This window comes from Ailuropoda melanoleuca, chromosome 4, assembly GCF_002007445.2.
Source record: "Ailuropoda melanoleuca isolate Jingjing chromosome 4, ASM200744v2, whole genome shotgun sequence".
In the NCBI taxonomy this organism is placed as follows: Eukaryota; Metazoa; Chordata; class Mammalia; order Carnivora; family Ursidae; genus Ailuropoda; species Ailuropoda melanoleuca.
The window spans coordinates 41,677,309-41,692,772 of record NC_048221.1 but is presented as its reverse complement, the minus strand read 5'-3'; the positions used below and the strand labels follow the sequence as shown (position 1 = coordinate 41,692,772).

At 35.4% G+C, this 15,464-nt stretch overlaps 1 pseudogene; it reads left to right on the top strand.

Moving 5' to 3' along the window:
• The first annotated feature begins 8,648 nt into the window (after positions 1–8,648).
• LOC100468863 lies at positions 8,649–13,485 on the top strand (annotated as a pseudogene).
• Positions 13,486–15,464: the final 1,979 nt, after the last annotated feature.

Here is a 15,464-nt window from a genome sequence, read left to right as displayed (position 1 = left end):
AACAATAGCACAAATTGTAGGGATACTTATATAATATATTATTCTGTACCAATATTCTTAATACATATATATTACACAAGGTGACTTTTTAATTTTCTATTTGGATCACTCTCAAACCATGTAAAAGGGAAAATAATAGATTTTTGCTTGTTTGGGATTTTGTTTTGTTTTCATGATTTCCATAAATAACTTTCTTTTATACAAACTTTAAATACCAACAGAAAATGAAATACACATTGAAGAAATCCAGACAGCAATCTTTTAAAAGGTCTGACACTATACAAGAGGTACAGAAATTTGAGAGTGTTTGGTCGACAACAGAAAAGAGAAAGGAATAGCAAGGGGTGAGTTATCTTCAAAACTAAAACCTGCAAGAAGAGATTAGATTCATTCCAGGTGCCAAAAGAGTTGCAGAACTGGGAATGAATGGATCGAAGAATCTTCTGATGATTAAAGCACTCTGGAAATGTTCTATGCTACCTCAGTAGGTAATGAGCCCTTGTCGCTCTAGGTATTCAAGCAGATATTGTTTGGCAGTCATCACTGAAGCCATGGTTTAAAGTCAACCAAAAATCACCAAGAGTGTCAAATAATGTTAAAATTTAAATGTTATTTTCAGAGTCTTCTACCTCTGATGTCCTAAGTTTCTATAAGCTGAGTATACAATATATGGTGTAATTTTTAAATTTTCTCCAGTTTTATTGAGTTATAATTGATATATAGCATTGTATTAGGTGTATAAGGTACACAACATAATGATCTGATATATGTATAGTTTGTGAAATTTTACCACAGTAAGTTTAGTTAAGATCCATCACCTCATGTAGTTACAATTTCTTTCTTAGATGAGAACTTTTAAGATCTACCATTAAGCATAAGCTGTACTTATTTCATTGATGTCTGTTTGTCTTAATACTTTGAGNTATGATCTGATATATATGTATAGTTTGTGAAATTTTACCACAGTAAGTTTAGTTAAGATCCATCACCTCATGTAGTTACAATTTCTTTCTTAGATGAGAACTTTTAAGATCTACCATTAAGCATAAGCTGTACTTATTTCATTGATGTCTGTTTGTCTTAATACTTTGAGGGAAGGAACCATATCTGTTTCATTCAACAGTCTACACCCAAATCTAAGATAGTTCCTGGCATGTTGTGCACATATATATAATTTTTTTTGCTATTTTTAATATTTCCCCCAGATTCAATGAGATATTGACATACACCGCATGTAAATTCAAAGTGTACAATGCGATGAAGAGATACATGTATATATTGCAAAATGATTACCACAATAAGGTTAGTTCACATCTCCAACCTGTCACACAATTATAATTGTGTATGTGTGTGTGGTAACAACATTTAAGATCCACCTATACTCTTAAAAAGTTCCAAGTATATAATATAGTTTTATCAATTATAACCACCACACTGTGCGCTAGATCCCCAGATCTTACTTGTCTTATACCAGAAAGTTTGTATCTTAACCAATTTCCCTCTATTTTTCTCACCACCTAGCTCCTGGTAACTACCATTCGACTCTGTTTCTATAAGTTTGGCTTTTCTAGATTCCACATGTGGGAGAACATAAAGAATTTGTCTTTCACTCTCTGACTTATTTTATTTAGCATAATGCCCTTGAAGCCCATCCATGTTCTCTCCCACCCATCAAAAACAAACAAACAAAAACAAAGAAACAAAAAACAAAACCACAAAACCCAACCAATTTAAAAAAATGGCCAAATTTCATTAAATTGGTTAATCCTAAATGCTTTTTTAAACATCCCATTTTGGTATCAAAAAGACACCAAAGAGTAAAGCAACATTTACTTCTTTCTTCCCTCCTCCACCTCTGTGGAAAAGGAAAAGAGAAAAGTTAGGTCCATAGAGGAAATAAAAAACTGATTCTCACAATGCCCACAGGCAATCCAAGACCCACTGTCTAGCAATTTTAAGCAAGAGAATCATTTAGAAGCTTTTCTTATCTTCTGCTTTCTTTTTGGGTGTAGACACAGCCTTAGGAAACATAAGTTGCTCAACATGACATCCAACTGGGAGAAGTCTGCCTTCCATGAAGTGAGCGCCAATAAAAAAGTGGTCCATATTCATATGCTTTTATTATCGGGATATCTAAGAATTAAAATAAGACTTTCATAGTGATACCATACTCCCACACATAAAAAGCACTTTAATATATCCTTTAGGTTTTACTTCCAATCTCTATGAAGAGCTAATGTGTGAAAATTACATCGTATGGTATAGAAAGCTACAAGGAGAATTTTGGCATTATTTATTTTCCTGTCTTTTTGTGTTTTTTTTAAAGGATCTAATCTAGAAAAGAGTGAAGCAAAATACCCAGCAAAGCCACCAGAAGACAATAATTCATTGCATAGAATGAATGATGAATAAAGTTATTTTATCTCCTGACTTTTTAAAAATGTTGTTCTGTTCCCTATTGGTGATTCTTCGAAATTTCCAACCTCTTCAGATCCTCTCAGATTTTCTCATCAGGTAGAAAAGAATAAAGAGAGGAAACAGAAAGGATTAAGGTAAAAAAAAAATTAGAACCAACATAGTCTAATATTTGTTTGTGTGTATTCACTATATTTAATAACAATAATGAGGTTCTTTCTATGTGTTTCAAGGAATTCTCTATATTCTAAGATTAATGACTATCTAGGCAGGAACTGGTATATTTGTTAACCAATAATGTGCTTTATTGTGTTATGGGTTTAAACATGGTGTTTAATTTTTTTTTAATGACAACATTGTTTCAAGAATCACAATTAAAAAGCCCTTCAAAACACGACAAAGAATTCATTAGTCTAGTAGAGTATATTTTTGTATAATTGATGATAACTGTGTAATGATGTGGTAAGCTGGCAATTAGGCATAATTTGCTTATGCAAGTGAATTTTAAAAAATGGGGATCAATGTTCAATTTACACCTATGTGAAAAGCAATTAGTTTAATTGATGGGGGGAAACCCTCAACAATGGCTAATTATTCCAAAATGACCTGAAACACTCATGCAAATTATTAGAATTAATTATACATGAATGAATAGATTATATAAATCATTTTTAAAACCTTGAAGTTTCTGTAGTCATTCATAAAATGTAGTAGAAAAGGTGATTTCATAGTATAATGGATGCAGTTTAGAGAATAATCATCAGGTTTTCCCTACAACATGCTGGCACAATGCCACCTCAAAATAGACAATAATGGATATAAACAAAACAGGTGTCACTACTTCTCACTCAGGTATAATATTCAACAAAGAAACATTTGCCCAATAAAATACTGTTTTGTATAATTATTATTTCTCTCTCAAGTCCTACTGAGTGTCTACAGGAATTCCTGAGATACCTGTAACATTTTACATTCCTTTCAAAGGCAAAACTCAAATACCTTGATTTACTTATCATCAGCCTTGGTTTTGTTTATGGAATAGATGAAGATTTACTCTAATTCTGCATTCTGTTCTTCACATGACCATGCCATTCTCAACATTACTTCTATGGAAGAAGCAGTGCTTCATGAATTTCAGAAAACATCTGTCCATCTGAAATTACTTTTAATTTAGGACTGGTTCTCATTATCATTATATCAATCTATCATTGGAATACATATAGATTCACTGCCTGCCTTTATTGAACTCCAAGTGGCATGACTGAATTTAAATCAATTTGGGGCAACATCGCAAACAAAAGTAACTACTTGGGTGTGATTTCATTCTTCAGTGTCAAGTTATAAAACTGAAGTCCTGTTGATAGAAAAAGTTTGTCTCAGATAAAGGTGTTTCTAGTTTATAAAGGTAATATTTTTTCAGGAAGGAAAAAAAACACACACACGTATGGAAGATGGGTGATGTTCTAATTTAGGCTGCCTATTTTAGTAGACTCCACTTTTTAGAATATATAGACTTATTTCAATACCTTTCTCTACAAAAAGTAAATAAACACCTCACACAATGATTAGTTTTCTTTTAAGTTTGCCTTAACAATGCCACTTGGGTTTCAGTCTAAGATACACTTAGATGTTTTTACTATTTTTAATTTTTATCTATTACCCTATCCCCAAATCAGCAATGGCCTTGATAAAACCTTGTTTTTTAACTTTCAATTCTAGTCTTCATCTTTGCCTTCAACATCATAGCTTTATCCTTATATAAGTTGAAACTGTGGTGCTGCACGGTGACATAATACTCTGTTATTAACATGCTATAAGGACTCTGCACACATTCTCACAAATTATAGAAAGGCATTAAGCATGAATCTCAGAATGCCCAGGTGCATTTTATAATGGCTCTGATAACACTCTGAGCTATATTATATTTTTGTTCTGAACAGGAGCCCCTCAGAGAGGAGGTAAAAAGTCATCTGCTGTCAAAAAGCCTTGATGTGTTTCGAGTCATGGAAGTTTTGCACTTGAGAACTGAACACGGTTTTGTATAGAATATTCTGACCTTCTCTAGAGAATGAACAAGTATGAACACAAATAACAAAAACTGTTGGGCTCTGAGCTCTGCCACTGGCTCCTGATCATTGTAGGCCTTTTCATAGCTGGTTATTGAACCCATAAAACTTTCAGTTATCAACCTTGTGATCCACCAGAGACACGTAATCTGGACCTTGGAGGGTGACCAGGGGCTAAATTTTCTTACCCAAGCATTGCAATAAGAATTTCAAAGTGGTGATCACCTTTCTGAATTTGAAGTATAAATCAGTAGGTTTGAAATAAGTCCTTTTATGTTTTTTATAGTAGGTTTATAGTTTTATGTACTTTTATTTTCATTTTTCTACATTGTCTTTACCACAAGTATATGACATGAGTACAGCAATGTATGTATATGCTGTTGAGTCATAAATGGAAAAATAAAATGAGACCCAGGATGAAAAATGACTTTCTTGGGTTACGCAGAACACTGACCCTAGAACTAAGATTAATCTACAATACTTTTTTTCTGGGTGTGAATGTTCAGTTAGACTGAGGTGCACATCTAAAGAGTTGGTATGATTGTTCAGCTCAGCAAGCAGAGGTCCACAACTAATGTTCCTGCATCAATCCCAGGTCCCCAATATATAGCTTACACACAATATATTGAACCTCACCAAACGCTGGGACACCTGATTCAGAATTTTAAGTCTTAGAATTTATGAAACAGGACAGATTTTAGAGAATATCCAAGTAGTGATTCTCAACCTTAGTTGTACATCAAAATCCCCTGGAAGGTATAAATACTCACACCTGGGTTACACCTGCAGCTAGTTTGATAATTGATAATTAATCTGGAGCAGACTGGGCACTGAGATTTTTAAAATTTCTCCACAATATTCATCTGTATAGCCAAGGTTGCAACCAATGATCTAGAGGCAATACTGAGGACTATAAATGTATATACCTATAGGAGCCTGAAGGTTACATCCATGGGAAGCTGGGCAGCTATAAGGAAAAATAACATAATCTCTCTTTGACTGTTGCTTAGTTTTTCCATTCTTGATTGAGCAACGGGTAAGAGATATTTTTTCATTATAAATAAGAAAAAAAAAGTGCAAGCTCAATGTCAAATGGCAACTGACACTTATACTTTGTGTGGGAGGTCACAAGGAGTATTTGGAGATTGTGTTTAATTACACAATGCATGACCACGTAAAGGGGCAAATGCTCTTAAGCTGCAGCTGAATTTGGGCCCAGAGTTTCCAGATCCACTGTTTTTGGTGAAGAGTATAAAATTTATTTCTTTTAATTTAAAATTGCTTGATGTTTTAAAAGTTAGCTTGATTAATTAAAATTAAAACAGGAGAGCTTTATGGTTAAAGTGTGGAAGGAAAACAAAGGAAATGAGCATCTGCTCCAGTCTGTTCTTTTTTTTTAAACCACAGGGTTGGGGGTGGAAGTCTGGGTTCTGTGTGTGGTCTCCACAGACCCTGCAGTGGGAGAAGGGAGGTCATTACTTCCTGACATGGATGAGAGATTCAGTTTCCTACTTTGCCCTCTCTGATACCACCTGGTGGGAGGTTAGAGCACCTCATTACTACCTAGTAAGTGTGGTCCAGGCTCCCCATTTGGCTTTTGCTGGTGGAAGTGGGACTACAGTCTTTTCAGGGGCGTTTGGCTAGAGTAAAGCAGTGTTATCCAAAAGTTTTCTTTCTTGTTACACTCTCCTTTTTCCACTCCTTTGGCTAGAGAGAGCAGGCTTTTGTTGAGCCATTTTTTACTTCACCCATTGACCTTCCTGGATGTCTCGCTTCCTTTCCTCTAAGTCTGGGCTGTGAGATTCAAAAAGAAAATCCAAGGAATTTGCCATCATGTTCTCCCTCAGTCCCAAGATCTTCAGCCAGTATGCTTTCTTCCTTCTACCTTCAGAGTCTTATATTCATTTTGTATAAAATGTTTAGGGTTTTTGGCTTTACTTAGCAGGAAGATAGGTGGGAAAGCATGTTGATTCCATTTTTCTGGAAATGAAAGTCTGTTATAATATGATTTTTAAAAGAAGATTCTAGAATATCATTTAGCAACTCTTGTAATGTCTAGGAGCTCTGTTAATAAAAATACCTTTCTTCATAAACAAGTTGGATTTTTTTTTCATTAAAAAATATATTATCATCTCCTACTGGTGGACAGCACCTGGGGCTTATGAAAATGTAGTCCTTTTTAGTGCTTTGCATTCAGTTCTTTAGTATGAATCTAGAATCCTCACCTCACTACTATAGTCCCTGAGAAATTTAGTATACACCAGCTTCTGTTCATAAAGCTCATGGACAGCATTAGCCTGGCTACACTGAGTTGGATTACATGAAAAGCTCTGCACTTCTATGACATTCTCACCCATTTCCCTTCCATTGACAACTAAAATTTCACACAGAGCAAAGAATCTGATGAGAACCAATCAGAGCAAGTAAAATATAAATTAGGGTCTTGTCACTGGATTCAAATCCTAGAAAAGCTGGCAAATGTAACATGTCATTGATATTTTTAAAGCTATAAAAATTGTACACAATAGAACAATTTCATAAAACCTTTATAATTATTATTGTAAAATGCATTTTCAAATCAATAGGATAGTCTAGATACAAAGCTCTTTCTGAACTTCAAAATCAGCATATTGTACCTTAATTCTGGTCATTGTACTACTTTAATAGGGTAGGCTTCTGATTATGCCACTGCCTAAAATTGTGCACCGTGTACCCAAAACATGACCTGACTCAAAACAAGGGATCAATAAATGCCTGTTGATTGAATGTTGAATGAGTTAAACATGTACTATTACCCCACCTCCGAGGTTCTTATTCTGGTACTTAGGAACAGTCCCCAAAATGTCCCCAACATTCTAGAAGAGTACTACTCAGATTCTCATAACTATAGTAGTTACTAAATGCTTTTGAATGCCTAATATGCGTGCACATGTACTACTTAACTTACAGAATCCCCATCTTAATTTCCTGTCTCAGTTTGTTATCACTGTGGGTATGTCAGTTCCTTAAGAAGATACACTCCTCACATGTGATTTGACTTTCCTCTGACCTTATATTTTATGAGCCTGTGGATCAACATCTGCCCTCAACAGTTTTACATTACCATGCAGACTGTCAAGTTATTTCATTCAGCCATCCACATGTGTCACTGTGGGTCAAGAAGTATACTATTGCAGAGGACTACCAAAATTTTTTGACTAAAGCTACACCTTCCATGTCAGTGGGCATAAGGACCAAATCTCTCATGATATGTAAATGCACAGCAATGAAGCATCTTCTTGATGTTGCAAGGGCACAAAGAATAAAAAAAAAAAACAAGCACAATACCATCTTAGGAAAATCAATGATAACCTGATGCTAAAGCAAGTCAAAATAAAACAGTATTCTTCAGCTTCATGAGGTGACTCCACTTACAAAAACACAAAAGGGTCTATCATAAATATTTAAAGGACTGTCTTCCGCAAGAGGAAAGAGACTCAGGGTAAATGTTAATAAGGGAAGAGTTTATGTCAACATTTAGAAACTCAGGTGGATAAACTGAGTCTTCATATGAAGAATAGCTGAACAAAGTGATTTGTTATAGACAGTATTTCCCCAGAAGGTAATGAGTTCTACCACTCAAGCTACTTAAGTTCAGAGGAGGCATCAAATTCCAGAAGTAAAAATCACTCGATCCAAAGGGAAAAAAGCCTCAACAGGAACTGGCAAGTTTAGGTTAAAATTCCTCCTAACACAAGCATTCTCGGATTCCATCAAAGATGAGCTCAGACTGTACTGTTTGCCTGCAAACTCTCACAGAAAGAAAGAAACAAAGAAAAAAAGCCAAAGCATAAATAACTGAAAATAGATGCTAACACAGAAGTAACACCTACTCTACAACTAATTGCTGGTGCGATTCTCCTCTAATTGCATGGCTGTGAATGTGTCTTTTCTTTTTAAATCTTCTGCCAAGATGGCTAAATCCAAGCATAGTTTATAGCAGCTCTAATAGGGGAATATATTTTGGAGTAGAATTTGTGGAGCTCCCATCACAATACCTGCCATTATTCTATTTGATCTGATCGACTTCAGTAGTGTTCTCATGTGATACTTTCCAGATTAATGAGTGGATTGTTTGCAGAGATGAACGTAAACACTTTTAATGCAATGCATTAAAGAATTAACTTTATGTCTGCCCATTTTATAGAAGTGGTATTTCTAAGCCCGGTTAAAATTGTTTTATAGACTTCCTAACTGCTGTAACACATTAGGGGGTAATCTCATTAGATGTTGCCTGCTGAGCTTGGCAAGACTTGGTCAGTAGTTTAAAGGAATGGTTCCAATAATACGGTCAGCTCACTAGTAGCTGGGTGACTCTAATTGAAATAACTGGACTGCACCATTAGTCCAAATAAGCACTTCACTCCCATTTATGCTTCATTTGAAACCAAGATTAAGAAGATGCCATGTATAAAAATGATCTTCATTATAATATGTCCTCAAGGGTCATAGTAGTGGGAATATATTAAAGGTGAAACCTCATACTGATACACATTTTTAAATCATTTGTCTGTTAGTTTTGATTACAAGTACCAATTAGCTACTTAATCAAATCATAGAAATCTCTATGATATAATAAATCTCAATATATCCATTTCAATTGACCACTATTAGATGAAGATAAAGCAGATTTTATGTTGATATCCTTGACAAAGCCCACTCGTTATGGTGTTGATGGAGATCATGCTTTAATAACCGCTCCAAGATTCCCCTGCTCCAGCATCCATGATCCCCACCTCTTGCTTCCACACCCTTATGGAGTTATCTCTCAGACATACCAGGGCTGGTTTGTGTGACTGTAGAATACAGCATAGGTGATAGTATGTCATTTGTAAAATTAGGTTGGATTCCTTCTCTTGGATCATTCTTCCTGAGGGAAAAGCCAGCTGCCATGTTGTGAGGATACTCTAAGACTATAGAGAGGGCTATATGGCAAGGAAGTGAATGAATTATCCCAGCCCAGCAAAGTAATAAATGTTTGTTGTTTTAAGCTTCTAATTTATGATCATTTTTTATGCAGTAATAGGTAACTAAATTCAGATTTCAACACCTAAGAAACTGGATGTTACAATAACACAATTCTAGAATAGGAGACTGATTTTAGAACTGAGGAGAGTGCTGGTAAAAGCTTAAAGTGCCTGAAACACAAGAACTTGAAGGAAAATGAAGAAAACCTTATAGAAAAATCGAGCTTAGCAATATGGTTGCCTATAGTAGTAGTAGTGTATAAGACAAAAAATATGCTTAAAGAACTGGGTGATTTTGCCTAAAGATTTTCCAACCGAAGTATTAAAAGTGTCCTTTGGTTTCTACTTGCTGTATATGAGAAAATATAATGGTAAAGATAAACTAAAGGAAAAATTGTTAAATGAAAAGAGGTCATTACCATCACTAATAATATTGTATTAATAAATACATAATGAAAAGAGATGACATGAAAATTTCATTAAAATATTCAAAATATAGAAATTTTGAACAGATTAACACAAAGTAAATTAAAATACTAGTTAAAAACATGTTTTCCATTGCAGCATTACACTCTACCCTACATTGTAAAATAATAGTGGTGGCTCAGTCAATTAAGCATCCGACTCTTGATTTCAGCTCAGGTCATGATCTTGGGATAGTGAGATCAAGCCCCACATTGGACTCCATGCTGGGCATAAAACCTGCTAAGATTCTCTCTCTCCCTTTCCCTCTGCCCCTCCCCTATCCAACTAAAGAAAAAATAATAATAATTCCAGATAGATTTATAGGTGAAAATTACCAAACCACCCAGGATAACTTATGCTATGCTTATTCTCCCTAGGGGTACTATAATGAAATACCACATAATAGGTGGCTCAAAACAACAGAAATTTATCCTTTCCAGGTTCTAGAGCTAGAAGACCAACATCAAGATGTTGACAAGGCCATGTTCCTTTTCTAGCTTCTGGAAGATTTTTTTTTTCTTAATAGACCTTATATTTAGAGCAGTTTTAAGTTCATAGCAAAGCTGAATGGAAGGTACAGAGATTTCATATAAACTTGTTGCCCCCAAACTTGTATTGCCTCCCCCATTATCAGCACCCCCCCTCCCAGAGAGGTACATTTATTACAACTGATGAACCTACATTCATATGTCATTATCATCCAAAGTCCATAGTTTACATTAGGATTCACTTCTGGTGTTGGGCATTCTATGGGCTCAAATACACATGGCAGGTACCTACCATTATGGTATTATACAGAGTGTTTCACTGAAGTTTTAATAATCTTTTTCTATTTTTCCTTTCCTCTTCCCTAACCCTTGGCAACCACTGATCCTTTTACTGTCTCCATAGTTTTGCCTTACCAGAATGTTATACAATTAGTATCACATAGTATGTAGTCTTTTCAGATTGGTTTCTTTTACATAGGATTATACATTTAACTTTCTTCCGTGTCTTTCATGGCTTGATAGCTCACTTCTTTTTAGTTCTGAATAATATTCAATTGTCTAGATATACCTAGTTTATTTATCCATTCACCTACAAAGGGATGTCAAGTTCGCTTACAAGTTTGGCAATTATGAATAGAAATGCTATAAACATCCATGTGCAGGTTTTTGTGTGGACATACATTTTCACCTTCTTTTGATAAATACCAAGCAGTAAGACTGCTGGATCATATGGTAACAATATGTTTAGTTTTGTAAGAAACCACCAAATTGTCTACCATAGTGGCTGTGTCATTTTGCATTCCCAAAAGTGATGAATCTGAGTTCCCATTGCTTCGTAACCTTGCCAGTGTTTGGTGTTGTCAGTGTTCTGGATATCGGCCATTCTACTAGGTGTGTAGTGGCATCTCATCAGTGTTTTAACTTGCATTTCTTAATGATAATGTGGAACATCTTTTCTTATGCTTATTTGCCATCCATATATCTCTTTTAGTGAGAGACCTCTTGAGGTCTGTCACATTTTTAAATCAAGTTGTTTATTCCCTTACTGCTGAGTTTCAAGAGTTTTTGTGTATTTTGGATAATGATCCTTTATTAGACACACCCTTTGGAAATATCTTCTCCCAGTCTGTAACGTGTCTTTTTACTCTCTTGACAATGTATTTTGCAGAGTAGAAATTTCTAATTTCATTGAATTCCAGCTTATCAATTTTTTTCTTTCATGGATTATGCTCTTGTTGTTGTGTTTAAAATATCATTGTCTAACTCAAGATCATCTACATTTTCTTGTATGTTATCTTCTAGGATTTTTATGGTTCTGTATTTTACACTTAGGTCTTTAATCCATTTTGAGTTAATTTTTGTGAAAAGTCCTGCCTTTTCCACTGGCTCCTCCTCTTCTGAGATCCATTCATTTGTTTGTTTGTTTGTTTGTTTGTTTCCTGAAAATCCATCTGAGCTGTTTCAGACCCTACAATTGTTGGCCATGGTGGTCTGGAGACTGGTGGCAGTGAAGTTCTATCACAGCCAAAAATGGCCATTCCTCTGAGATAGATGAGATCACACTAAATCAATTGCTTTCCTTAGAGACTTTCAGGGTCAAGGAGATCAGTGTTGTATCTGTTGCTGGAGCATCTATTAAAGGAAAATCATTTCTGAAAGAGTTCATATTAAAATACATGCACAATCAGGAATTAGTTGATTGAATTGGACATGATAAGGATCACTGTTTTTTCATAGAGAGGTCTCAATGAGAGAGCACAAAAATTCAGACATGCAGTCATTTTCCTTTTCAATAAGCCTGATGGTAAAATGGTTGTGGTGTTATTGATGGACACTCAGGGAACATCTGACAGTCAATTTGAGAGATTTAGCCACAATATTTGTCCTTGGCAAAATGATAAGTTTAATATAGGTATATATCCTATCCCAAATGTCCAAGAGGATGATCTTCAGAATCTTCAGCTTTTTGCTGAGTATGGCCAACTGGCAGGGAGGCAACATTCCTGAAGCCATTTCAAAGCCTGACATTTTTCATTGAGAACTGAAGTTACCCAATTGAATTTGGGGAAGCCAATGGTGGCACCAAATTTTTGGGAAACTTCCTAAAGTTTTCAGAGAACCAACATGAAGAACTACAGAATGTTTGAAAACACTCCTATTTCTGTTTCACCAAAATATACTGTTTTCTGCTACCTGGTCATGGCTTAAAGGTAGTTCCCAATCTACACTTTGATGGAAAATTTAAAGAAATAGATGATGAATTCATCAAAACTGGAAAATACTGATTCCTTGGATGCCTTAGTCCTTAGAGCCTAGATAATAAAGAGATGAAAGGGAATAAAATCACTTGTCAAGGTCTGGTGGATACTTCAAGATTTATATAAAAATCTATTAAGGTGAAGAATTACCATATCCCAATCCATGTACAGGCCACAGCAGAAGGTAACAATTTAGTGGCCACAAAAACTGTTAAAGACATGTGTAATAAAAAGATGAAAAAAATCTGTGGTTGTAACAAGCCACTGCTAGTCCCAAATGCCTTGGAGGCCAAATAGCTGGAGCTTAAGGAAGAATCTGTAAAGCTATTCTGAGAGGTGACAGAGATGTGTGGGTAAAATTTTGGCTAGTGTTATCAGCAGCAGTTGGGGAGTAAAATAGATGAACAGTACATCTAGGATATCAAACACAATAATAGCAAAAATATCTTCCATGCAGTTTATACCCCTGCCACACTATTTGTTCTTATCTTTATCACATAAGTGATTGCTGGTGTAACTAGATTCATTGGTTTGGACATGATAACTTGACTATGCAATATGATAATGGAATTGACCCTTATCACCCTGTGCCCCTGGACATACATTTGGTACTCTGGAGAATACGAAGAGCTGGATGCTGTAATAGATCAGGTAGGTGCAGCCTTTTGAGACTCAGCCTTTTTACAAGCTTTACAGTACAGGAGAAACTCACAAAAATCTGTATCATCAAGTTTTTCCTGCTGTAAAGTCAGATTCTGCTAAACTGTCAGAAAAGAAGAAAATGTAATCCAAGTTTTTAAAAAATACATATGTGTAACCAATTTTCAGTTCAATATTAAGTTTTATGTCTCTATGCAAACATTCAAAGTGCTTTCATCAGAATGGAGTTAAACACCAAACATCTCTGAAGTCTGCAAAATGGTTTAGTTCTGTTAGTTCAGTGTTTGATAAGGTGTACATATACATAGTTAAATCATTTTGTTAGTATGTAGTTTCCTGATTTTGTGTTCAAATATGCTGTCATAATTTGAAGTGTTTGCCTTTTTATAATGATGGTACTTATGTTCTCCTCAAATTTACTAAGTTCTACCACTGGGTCATAATCAAACTATATACTGATATTTTAAAAAGCTGTGAAAGGTGTTAAGTCTGTGTCTAGATTCATGTTTTGCATGTGGATGACCCATTGTTCCAGGATTAAAAAGACAATCCTTGCTTTATCCTCTTCTCTTGATTCCTTTGTCAGAGATCAGTTGACTCTTATTTACATGGGTCTATTTCTGGGCTCTCTATTCTGTTCCACTGATCTACTTATCTTTTATTTTGCCAACATCACACTACCTTGATTACTATAGCTTAGAGTAAATCTTGATATTGGACAGTATTGGTATTTCCAACTTTGTTCTTCATTACTGAGCTGGCTATTCTAGCTCTTCTTCCTCTTCATATAAATTTTAGTATTAAATCATCAATATCCACCAAATAACTTGCTGGAATTTGGGGTGAAAATATATTGAAACTACACAGCAAGTTGGGAAGTAATGGCATCCATGAACATAGAATATCTATTTATTTAGTTCTTCTTTGATAGCTTTCATCAGAGTTTTGCAGTTTCCTCATATAAATCTTATACATATTTTGTTAGATTTATACCAAATTGTTTCATTTTTTGTACATATAATCCAACAGCGTATCTACATAATTTACAATACAATACAACAGCAGGTACGGCACTGGGCTCTTAAGCTTAATAATTTCAGGGTAGCTTCAGAGATTGTAGGTACATTTTTGAAGTATTTGAATATTGTTCTGGTGTCATTCCTGGAACCCCATCATAGACTTGTTTCTGCATCCACTCAATGATTTTTTGAAAGAACATAATGACCTGTAATAAATCACTTTCTTTAAAATACATAAACGAGGGGTGCCTGGCTGTCTCAGTTGGTAGAGCATGCTACTTGATCTCAGGGTCATGAGTCCAAGCCCCATAATGTGTTGGGTGTGGAGCCTACTTAAAAAAATTAAAAAATACATAAAATACATAAAAGAATTTCCATTTCCTGCATTAGAACCTGATGCAAACCACTGGATAATGATGACTTAGTTAGATGGTGAGGACAGGGGAACTTCATGGATTCATTGTAGGGCCATTCTAGAGAGGCACTCCGCAGTCCCTAGTCAAATTCAATATATAAACACCACATTACAACTACTTCAGGTCCTGGGTTTATAAGTCAAATACATGCTCACACAAGTCTGCAAGAAGATGTTGACAGAAATTTGATGGAATGATACTGGTGATGGTATAAAACCAGAAGTAAGGTGTCCATAGCCGACTGAAAACCACCCTTCATTTCATTCTGGAGCCAGGAGGTCACACCCAGGCATCAAAATAGTTTCTCTCCTCAAAGTAAATTAACTGTCAAGCAGATACCCACGGAACCCTCAGCTCTGGTGGTAGAAGACACAAGAATTTTAAAGGAAGATCCCTGCCCTGGAATATTCAGGGTGTTCCAAGATGGCGGAGGAGCAGGAAACCTAAAGTTTGTCTGGTCCCAGGAATTCAGTGAGAGAGCTACCAAACCATTCTGAATACCTATGAATGCAACTGGAGAATGAAGAAAAGAGTAGCAGAAACTCTGAACAGAAAGGCAACCACTTACTGCAAGGAGGAGAAAAGATGGAGGAGGAGTAGGTGACCCTTTCTCAGCTGGTCCGAGTCGAGCTGTATATCTACCAAACCATTCTGAACACCCACAGAATCAG